Genomic DNA, 9584 nt, shown 5'->3' with positions numbered 1-9584 from the left:
TCTTTATTTTCGCAAAGTTATGATCTGTCCGTTCGTTCATTGACGTCTCTGTTCACTGTAATAAGTTTAGTGTCTGTGTTTTGCGACCGCACCACAAAACCGTGCGATTAGTAGACGAAAGGACGTGCCTCTCCAATGGGAACCGAAAATATTTGATCGCAAGGTCATAGGTCAACCGATTCCTCCACAGGAAAACACGTCTGATATATTCTATACGACACTGCGGACGGCATGTGCGTCACATGACAGGAATATGTTGTCTTCCCACCTAACTTGTACACTTGGCGAATGGGTAAAAAGATTCTTCTACCTTCTTAGGTTTTCTTGTGGATGTGATAATCTCTCCCAAAAAATTGATGAAAATATAAGCGTTTGTTACATAAACTGAAAATAAAAAGTTAAAATTTTCACCCGAAGGAAGGCTTGAACCAACGACCTTTCAAACCCGCAGTTGCTCACGCTAACCACAGGACCACGGTACTCCTGAGCTTGCTCCCTCCCGGTTGTTGCATATATAGCGCATGGACTACTCAGTTTGTATATTTTGCTTATTTTTTCGTAGTTCCACACAACTTCTTCTTGTTTTCTCGATAGATCTGTGTTCAGTTTTTCAAGGCCTATCCAGTGTGCCAACTTATAACTAAATCTGAAGGGGGTGCGATGGGGAGGTTCCCTTGTGAGTAGTTTATTCTGCTCAAGATATATGAGAGACTTATCTTAATTCAGCGACTTCGCATCTGCAGTCGTCGCCCCAGCAGTATCGACGGAGCCAGCACACTGGTAGACGGTATTGTACAACTTGCAGCAGCGGCAGTAAAGTTCAGAAATAGTTGTTGGATCGTGTTCTTGCCATCCACTGAGCATCCGTGCAGTTTTGCTTACGATTCGTTATTGGTTATTTGTCTTTTTGCATGTTGTTTGGTTTGTTTCGTGGTGGTGGTGTCCGAAGTGCGTATTATTTCAGACACAAAAGAGATTACAGGAATGCAGTCAGATCGCATATACCATTTGCTTATCCAGGGGCATAATTAAATCTAACTTTGCATCAACTTAACATTGAGATTATAGGAACGCAGTCAGATCGCATTTAACATTTGCTTATCCAGGGGCATAATTAAATCTAACTTCACATCAACTTAACATTAAGAGCTGATAGCCAATCTCACCAGTGTAGTATATCAATGAACAGTGTACAATTTGTTTAATTTGTTTTCATTCATGATTTATTCAGTATGATCTAATTTCTATCGTGAGATAATCCACAATAAATACAAGTTATTTACAATATCGCTTTTGATTCAGTAGTATGTGGTAGTTAGCCGTCACTGTCAAATTAATATATTTTATTCATGTTTAATAACGGCCACTACCCCAATGTGGAAGCCCTAACTAACCTAAGGACGCCACACACATCCATGCCCGGGGCACGATTCGAACCTGTGACCGTAACGGTCGCGCGGTTCCAGACTGAAGCACCTAGAGCCGCTCGGCCACACGTTCATGGATTCATGAGGTTGTTTCCATACCCGTACCAGTCCATCCGCTCGATACAATTTGAAACGAAACTCGTCCGACCAGGCGACATGTTTCCAGTCATCAACAGTCCAATGTCGTTGTTGACGGGTCCAGGCGAGGCGCAAAGCTTTGTGTCGTGCAGTCATCAAGGGTACACGAGTGGGCCTTCGGCTCCGAAAGCCCATATCGCTGGTGTTTCGTTGAAAGGTTTGCACGCTGACACTTGTTGATGGTCCAACATTGAAAACTGCAGCAATTTGCGGAAGGGTAGCACTTCTGTCACGCTGAACGATTCTCTTCAGTCCTCGTTGGTCCCGTTCTTGCAGGATATTTTTCCGGCCGCAGCGATGTCGGAGATTAGATGTTTTACCAGATTCTTGATATTAATGGTACACGGGTGAAATGGTCGTACGGGAAAATCCCCACTTCATCGCTACTTCGGAGTTACTGTGTCCCATCGCTCGTGCGCCGACTATTACACCACCTTCAAACCCACTTAAATCTTGATAACCTGCCATCGTCGCAGCACTAACCGATCTAACAACTGCGCCGGACACTTGTCTTATATACGCGTTGCCGACCCCAGCGCCGTATTCTGCCTGTTTGCGTATCTCTGTACTTGAATATGCAAGCGTATACCAGCTTCTTTGGCGCTTCAGTGTCTGTCACATTTATATTACTGAAATCAACACATTCTCGAAAATCTAGGAATCCCTTTGCCATGGCAGTCTCGATAGTAAGCAAAAAAGGTCGAGATTTTTGATAGCCGGAATGGATTAACTATCTATCTATATACATAATTAAGTCTCTACAGAACCCCACACCAGGCCAGTTTTTTGTTTTTTTTTTTTTATTTGGCAACGATATACGCTGACGAGCCGAAACACCTGCTTTATTTTCGTGTTGGTCAGTCTTCGGAACGCGACGCAGCAGCAAGTCTGCTTGGCACCGATTCATTTCATTCACTTTCTAGAACGTTCGCAACTGTTTTTATTTTCATTTCAGAAACTAAAAACTAAACACCGATCATGAAGATCCAACGGCACCGACCGGCCGCCATGTCACCCTCAGCTCATAGGCGTCACTGGCTGCGGATGCGGAGGGCCATGTAGTCAGCACGACGCTTTCCCGGCCGTATGTCGGTTTACGAGACCGGAGCCGCTACTTTTCGATGAGGTAGCTCCTCAGTTTGTCTCACAATGGCTGAGTGCACCCCGCTTGCCAGCAGCGCTCGGCAGACCGGATGGCCACCCATCCCATTGCTAGCCCAGCCCGACAGCGCTTAACTTCGGTGATCTGACGGGAACCGGTGTTACCACTGCGGCAAGGCCTTTGGCCATTTCAGTGAACTGATTTACTTAAGTTACGATAGAAAAATATGGGCAAGCTCGTGGCTTTGTTGACGATGGAGGCTACCGTGTGCACGCAGTAGATGTCTGTCTCATCGACTAACTATGTGCCGCATTTTCTTGATTGTTGTGTATCACGTTAATTCTGAGAAAATTTGCACTTCGATTCTGATTCATTTTTAGATGTCTTTGAACGACCCGCAATTTGTCCTTCTGAACCGTGCGTGAAATATAATGATCGAAGTACGATTACCCATACCATTTAATTGCCATCAGCAATCACTCGAGTTTAGATATTGCTCTTACGCGATTTAGCTCGAGTAATACGGAGTGTACTTGTTACTTTGGCACTTGAAGGATGATTCCGTGAGCAGTGTCACTGGAATGTGTCAACAGAAAACTTCTCTTTCGGAGCTTGTGATCTCCTCAAAGTAACCAAGAAGTTACTATCGTGGAAGAATATACCATTTTATGTCTGTTTTGCGCTGTGTGTCAGTCCGGTAGTGATGTGTTGGCAGAAGAGCCAACACCGTGTTGCTAGAGGAGGCCGAAATGCACACGTTTAAGCTCACGCAGACTGGCGTGAGGTCTGGAACAAGGTAAAGGAGTCGAGTCTACTAAATAAAGTACGGAGTTGCTTGAATACTTAACTTTAATCCATAATTGGAGGACATCGCTCTTGATGATACATTAATTATAATCTCAATATAAACTGGTAATGGCGCCTTGCTAGGTCGTAGCAAATGACGTAGCTGAAGGCTATGCTAACTATCGTCTCGGCAAATGAGAGCGTATTTGTCATTGATCCATCTCTGGCAAAGTCTGCTGTACAACTGGGGCGAGTGCTAGGAAGTCTCTCTAGACCTGCCGTGTGGCGGCGCTCGGTCTGCAATCACTGACAGTGGCGACACGCGGGTCCGACGTATACTAACGGACCGCGGCCGATTTAAAGGCTACCACCTAGCAAGTGTGGTGTCTGGCGGTGACACCACAGGTAGAATAGTAAGAAGGATTATCTTCCGTTTTCCCATACTGCTCCTAACTCCGTCATAAGAGTCGTAAGCTGATTTCTTATTTTGTTTCCCTTCCAGTAATCATTATCAATGCACGACTGTTATCTAATTACGGTTTCAGTGATACCTTGTTCATTCAAAGACGGTTGCTGGTCCTAGTGATAAATTTTATAAATTAGTGAAATCCATTTGTTAAGAGTAATTCAACCTCAACTCACTTCATTTCCCTCTCCAAAAAGTGTCTCCCCATGAAAAGGGTATTGGAAAGACATCTGGAAGACAATAAGATAGTGCAAGATGATTTTATATTTAGGTAATCCAAGCCACCTCTATATGTAGCCAAGTTTGATCAAAGGGAAAGTTCTGTTGCGCCTAATTCAAATCAGGGTTCCTTTTTAATTTAAGATCCCAATCGACCGGCAACAATTTTCAGAAAGGTGACGTCTTGCAATATGGAAGCCCGCATTGGTCGTCTGCTGCAGAGCTTCACGTTCGACAACGTGCGCTGACCGGCGATCTTCGAAACACTGGTCCCTGCACTAACATTGTACACTGTAGGCAGAAACGGCCAGAGATCGCTGTCTGTTCTACATTACAGCCAGTCTGCGACCTCTACAGTCTGTCATGAACCGTGGATGTCCAGCTCGTTGCCTTCTCGTGGTTTCACCGTACTTCAGCCACTTTCCATAGACGCTCACGACAGTAGCACGCAAGTAGCCGAACAGGTTCGCCATTTCTGAGATGCTTGTTCCCAGGTGTCAGGCCATTACAATCAGCCTCCGTCAAATTCGCTTATGTCAGTGGATATTCCCATCGGTCGTTGTATTTAGCTGTTGTATTTTTCTATAGTTTCAGTAACTGAACCGACTGGAAAAATCTGTGGGGACGGGATCGGCACCCTCCTGTACTCACACTATTCACTGAGTCATTGAGTGTATTTATTTATTTGTAAATAGTGGCTGTATGTGTGAATGGGTTTGGAATAGTTAAATGAACCGCTTTTTATAGTTGTGTGTGTGTGTGTGTGTGTGTGTGTGTGTGTGTGTGTGTGTGTGTGTGCATGTCTGATTGCACACTATGTGTGTGTATACTATGTATACAGGGTGAACATCGGCTGCGCGGAGTGGCTGCGAGGTTTAAGGCGCCATGCCACGGATTGCGTGGCCCCTCCCGCCGGAGCTTCGAGCCCTCCCTCGGGCATGGGTGTGTGTGTGTTGTTCTTAGCATAAGTTAGATTAAGTTAGTTTAAATAGTGTGTCAGTCTAGGGACCGATGACCTCAGCAGTTTGGTCCCTTAGGAGTTCACACGCATTTGAACATTTTGGTGAACATCGTTGACACAGTAGATGCCACTAACAACTGTCTGTTGCCCACAGATGACGATTATGCAGATTGATAAAGCCTGTTCTGACAAAGGTTGTCTCATCGGTAAACAGGAGTGATTACAGAAATCCAATAATTTTGATCTGGTACAAAAACCATCGTCAAAATCCTTCCCGTAGAGGGAAATCCGCTGCTGATAATTCTTGCACCCATTGTAGGTGACAGGGGTAGGAGCGGTTGTCCTGCAGGATACAGATAATGGTACTTTGCCTTACACCATGTTGGCGAGCCACTTGTCTGGAGCTGTACTAGAGTGCATCTCAATGTTCTGTAGAATCTGGTCCTCCAAATCTGGTGTACGCATAGTCCGGTGCGTACCTGCACTTCCTTCTGTCTGAAAGAGCCTATGGTCACTCAAACACCCAAAAAGCACTTGAAATGTGTGATGTGGTTAGTATCTGTGAGGATAGTTTGGTAGAGCCATGCTGCCTTTCGACCGTTTTCATCTGCTTGGCCTTATACATATACAAACACCATCTCGTATTGTTCTGGACAGGAATACTGGACCGTTTTGCTGCTTGCAGCATGCTGCGTCAATCACACAGCTTGCAACTCACAATAAACATACAGTACGTTGTCAGAAACTCCGCCATTGCCGGTCCCAAGCCCGGGGGCCCATCTCGCAAGTCATGGGGAAGGAGGAGGGGGAGGAGTAACAACCACGTAAAAAAAAAAAAAAAAAAAAAAAAAAAAAAAAAAAAAAACTGGGTCCATCTGGCTCCAGATGGTAGCACCCAGTTAGGGCCCCTACCTAGGGTTACAGGCAAGTCCGGACAACGGTCTCGAAGGCGGAAGAGGAACGGCGCTTCCCGGCGGAAGAGAGAATGGAAGAGCCACTGAAACATATCAGGTAGCGGCTGTACTCCATGTTAGGGGCGGCTACCAAAGGCGTCTGTGTCCCCATCTCAGGGGCGGTCTGAACACATCTTCTGGGGCTAACAACTTCAGTCGTATAACTGGACGGACATGAGCCGTCCCAACAAAAAAAAATTTTAGCTCATGGAATGGATTGCACTATGGAGTCGAGATTACCCCAGGGGGACAATCCCCCGTTGACCAAGGTCGACGCAAGCAGGCATTCGGATTCTGGGAGACCTGCCATAAAGTGCATAAGGGAAGAGTCGGAGCTCCCAAGAACCTCAAAGAAGATTAAAACTAATAAGACTTTCAGAATTGGAACCATAAATGTACAGACAATGATTAAGACTGCTAAACTTAGGCAGGTAATAGATGAGATGAAAGAGAGCATTGGATTATTAGCGATGCAAGAAACAAGATACACTGACGAAGATACAGTGGAGTCAGAAGGCTTCATAATACTGAAGGGGAAACCAGGAGTTAAAGTGGGAAAGGAAAGACATGCACCTAGATGCTTTGGTACAGGGTTCATAGTAGACAAGAGGTACGAGGATGGCATAACTGAAATGAAGAGCAGGTCAGAAAGGATATCAACACTGACATTTCAAGCAGGGAACAAAAAGTATACAATAATAAATGGGCATGCACCAACAAATTACAAGAACAGGAAAGGCAAGAAAGTTGCAGATAGTTTCTGGGTAGAGCTAGATGATACACTGAAAAACATACCATACAGACATGTAATGATACTCGTAGGAGATTATAGTGCACAGATTGGAAGAGAGAAGCAACATAAAGCAGCAGTGGGTGAGTACCCTGCACACCAGCGGACAAACAAAAATGGAGAAAGACTAATTGAACTGTGTCGAGAACACAAAATGGATTGATGACAACACACTTCAGGGCCAAACCGTGTAAGAAAAAGACATGGGCAAACCCATGCACCCGCCTTGGGGAATTCCAAATTGGCCACATGGCAATCAGCTGGACAAATGCTAAAGAGATCATGAACACAAAGGTCAGGAAGAACACAAGAATAGAATCGGATCACTATCTTACATAAGTTAAGTGCCTTTGAATTCCAAACAGGGACAGACTGCCACAGACGAAGAGAAGAACAGAAAACATAAAGGTAGACAGAGACAAATTAAGACACAATCGATCCAGATATGAGGAAGGAATTGAATCATTCAATGAATGGGACGACATGAAGCGAAATATGGCGAAACAGGCTGAACTATGGGGAAAGGAAGAAAAGAAACGGAAACACTGATGGTGGAACAACGAATGTGAGGAAGCAGTTGAGACTCTCTGGAAAGCTTGGAGGGACTGGAGCAGCAAGAAGGACCCCGAAAACTTGAGAAGTTTTCTTAGGAGCAAGAAACGAAGCGGCCCGAACAATAAGATAGACCAGAAGACGGAAGATGAAGCAGGAACTGGCCGAGATTGAGACCAACTTCAGGAAAAACGACAGCAGACACTTTCTCTGGAAATTCAAAAAGAGTCTGATTGGATACAAGGGTAGAGAACTGTTTATAAGACATAAGAAAGGGGAGCAGCCTGTTAGTGCAAACGAGAACTGTCGGATTTTTGCAGAGCAATTTCACGACCTGCTGAACTGTGAACCACCTGAAGAAGAGCTGGAACTGGGGACTGACACAGAAGAGAGAGAGCCTCCAACCAGGGATGACCTCCGCCGGCCTGTGTGGCCGAGCGGTTCTAGGCGCTTCAGTCTGGAACCGCGCGACTGCTACGGTCGCAGGTTCGAATCCTGCCTCAGGCATGGATGTGTGTGATGTCCTTAGGTTAGTTAGGTTTAAGTAGTTCTAAGTTCTAGGCGACTGATGACCTTAGAAATTAAGTGCCACAGTGCTCAGAGCCATTTGAACCAACCTCCTGTGGCCGTAATAACGGCCTTGATACACCTGGGCATTAAGTCAAACAGAGCTTGGATGGCGGGCAGCTTCTACACGATACCACAGTTCATCAAGAGTAGTGACTGGCATATTGTGACGAGCCAGTTGCTCGGCCACCAGTGACAAGACGTTTTCAATTGGTGAGAGATCTGGAGAATGTGCTGGCCAGGGCAGCAGTCGAACATTTTCTGCATCCAGAAAGGCCCGTACAGGACCTGCAACATGCGGTCGTGCATTATCCTGCTGAAATGTAGGGTTTCGTAGGGATCGAATGAAGGGTAGAGCCACGGGTCGTAACACATCTGAAATGTAACGTCCACTGTTCAAAGTGCCGTCAATTCGAACAAGAGGTGACCGAGACGTGTAACCAATGGCACCCCATACCATCACGCCGGGTGATACGCCAGTATGGCGACGACGAATACACGCTTCCAATGTGCGTTGACCGCAATGTCGCCAAACACGGATGCGACCATCATGATGCTGTAAACAGAGTCTGGATTCATCCGAAAAAATGACGATTTGCTATTCGTGCACCCAGGTTCGTCGTTCAGTAGACCATCGCAGGCGCTCCTGTCTGATGCAGCGTCAAGGGTAACCGCAGCCATGGTCTCCGAGCTGATAGTCCATGCTGCTTCAGACTTTGTCGAACTGTTCGTGCAGATGGTTGTTGTCTTGCAAACGTACCCATCTGTTGACTCAGGGATCGAAACGTGGCTGCACGATCCGTTACAGCCATGAGGATAAGATGCCTGTCATCTCGACTGCTAATGAGACGAGGCCGTTGGGATCTAGCACGGCGTTCCGTATTACCCTCCTGAACCCACCGTTTCCATATTCTGCTAACATTCATTGGATCTCGACCAGCCGGCCGGAGTGGCCTGGCGGTTCTAGGCGCTACACTCTGGGGCCGCGCGACCGCTACGTTCGCAGGTTCGAATCCTGCCTCGGGCATGGATGTGTGTGATGTCCTTGGGTTAGTTAAGTTTAAGTAGTTCTCAGTTCTATGGGACTGATGACCTCAGATGTTAAGTCCCATAAGCCGCGCGGGATTAGCCGAGCGGTCTGAGTCGCTGCAGTCATGGACTGTCCGGCTGGTCCCGGCGGAGGTTCAAGTCCTCCCTCGGGCATGGGTGTGTGTGTTTGTCCTTAGGATAATTTAGGTTAAGTAGTGTGTAAGCTTAGAGACTAATGACCTTAGCAGTTAGGTCCCGTAAGATTTCACACACATTCGAACATTTTTTTAAGTCCCATAGTGCCCAGAGCCATTTTTGATCTCGACCAACGCGAGCAGCAATGTCTCGATACGATAAAGCCGGCCGGGGTGGCCGAGCGGTTCTAGGCGCTACAGTCTGGAACCGCGCGACCGCTACGGTCGCAGGTTCGATCCTGCCTCGGGCATGGATGTGTGTGATGTCCTTAGGTTAGTTAGGTTTAAGTAGTTCTCAGTTCTAGGGGACTGATAACCTCAGAAGTTAAGTCCCATAGTGCTCAGAGCCATTTGAACCATTTGATACGATAAACCGCAATCGCGATAGGCTACAATCCGA

General features: G+C 46.4%; 1 pseudogene; it reads right to left on the bottom strand.

Moving 5' to 3' along the window:
* Positions 1-2734: 2734 nt before the first annotated feature.
* Positions 2735-2852, bottom strand: LOC126261207 (5S ribosomal RNA; annotated as a pseudogene).
* Between the last annotated feature and the right edge of the window lie 6732 nt (positions 2853-9584).

This window comes from Schistocerca nitens, chromosome 5, assembly GCF_023898315.1.
Source record: "Schistocerca nitens isolate TAMUIC-IGC-003100 chromosome 5, iqSchNite1.1, whole genome shotgun sequence".
Lineage (NCBI taxonomy): Eukaryota > Metazoa > Arthropoda > Insecta > Orthoptera > Acrididae > Schistocerca > Schistocerca nitens.
Note: the sequence above shows the minus strand (reverse complement) of the source record. Positions and strands in the feature narration are given on the sequence as shown.